This window comes from Amborella trichopoda, chromosome 7 (genome assembly GCF_054954075.1).
Source record: "Amborella trichopoda isolate Santa Cruz 75 chromosome 7, AtrichopodaSantaCruz75HAP2 v2.0, whole genome shotgun sequence".
Taxonomy (NCBI): Eukaryota; Viridiplantae; Streptophyta; class Magnoliopsida; order Amborellales; family Amborellaceae; genus Amborella; species Amborella trichopoda.
The window spans coordinates 14044849-14046708 of record NC_142342.1 but is presented as its reverse complement, the minus strand read 5'-3'; positions in this window follow the sequence as shown (position 1 = coordinate 14046708).

Sequence of the window (1860 nt, the reverse complement as noted above, 5' to 3'; positions counted from 1 at the left end):
TTATTCATTTGATGTGCCAATAGTTGAATAAATCCATCCTGCTATTGCTTTTTCATTTTTTATTTATTTCAAATTTGTCGCTTGATCTTTGCTTTACAATACATTTGTGGCGTTATATTTCTTGTTTGGCTAAATTCACCTTAGAAGAGGTTCAGATTTTGTACGTGCTTTGCCATGTACAAGTCTTTTTGGCTTATCAATTCAGTACTTCGAACTAATATATATGGCCAAAAAAACAACTATTGTTGTTGGGCCTTGGGCTACATATAAATATTGATAATTGTAAATGTTTTTTTCGTGCTTGAGATTCCTTTCTTGGCTTTCCATTTATTGGAACCTAGAAACATAGTTAGGATTCATCGAATGTTTCTTTTATTTCTCTCTTCTATGCATAAGTATCCATCCTATGGTCTCGTCATAGGGATGACAATGGCAGAGTGGCCTGGCCGGGCTTTGCCCTAAAACACTAGGACGACTTGGACCGCATAATGTGGTCTGCGGGCCAGGCTACGGATGGGCAACTATGGCCCCTAGGTTAGAGCTAGGTCGCTTTTGGGTCAAGGCTGGCCTGGTTTAGCTCGATCCGCCCTCTTATTTCTTGTTGTATTCTTTTTTTATCTTTAAATTTTATTTGGCATAGCCTAGCCTGGCCCAACCTTGATAGAGGGCGAGGTGCTAGGCCTCGTCCAGGGCTTCTTTTGCCCGGCCAGGGCTTGAGCAGGCCCTATGGGGACATGGGCTGAGCTAGGGTCAAGGCTGGCCTGGCTTAGGTTTGGACATTGCTAGTCCTATCTCTTCATCACATTCATACCCATAAATAGGACTTGATGAGACATGCACATGTGACCACATGATTTGTATGGTCACATGGATGACAAAATTCCTTCCCCAACAATTGTAGAGCAAGCTAGTTAAAATGCCCTTTGGGCAGGTATTTTCGTACACACCAAAAGGAGATAAAATGAAAAAAAGAGGGTAAAAAAGATATTAAAACATGGATCGGCTGCTTGGTTCGGCCCTCCTTGTACTTATCTCGGTCCTCCTTTGTACCAAATTGGTCGGCCAAAGGCGGTCTATGTGAAAGTAAAATTAAGGGTGTGGTTTGTATGGAGTCTAGGCTCTAAACAATCAAGAGACTACCTTCAAATAGTGTTGAGCAATGTGGTTTTAATATTGGAAATCTTTGTGATAGCCTTAAAATATATTTTCATATTTGTTTATAAAGTTTAAAGTTTAAAAAATAGTGTAGTTCGACATATCTATGAAAACTTGAAAATCGTGAAAATTGATGGTCCAAAAATGCTATACAAAATGCACTATTTCCAAAACTTGAAATCAATTTTTTTCTCATGCCTAGGCATCTTGATGTCGAGATGATCAATTTGAAGATATTTGGGCATCAAACAACCTCTTCTAGTGAGATTTTTGAGGTAGGCTCAAATTTGATCGTTTAGAGTCTGGGCTCTGTATAAACTTTTCCCTAAGATTAAAATTGATAAAATAGGAGAGAAAAATTGCATAAATTATTTCATTCTATGAAATATTTGTAAAATTAACATAGATCAACAAAAAAATTATATTATAGAAGGGAATAATGGGTTTGGAAAAGAATATCATTGATTCTCAATTCGGTCGAAAGAGGTATAAAAAATATGACCAAGTCGAATGTTCCCAATGAGTGTCGACTATTTTTAAAAGGGTGTGGCATGTATAAGGTTGAACAATCCAATTAAGGGGCACCTCCAAATTTTATCATAATATGTAGTTTTAGTGTAAAACATTCTTAGGATTATTTGAAAATCTATTTATATTTCTATTTATAAAATTTTACAGTCTAAAAATGGTTAAAATCAAGGAGAT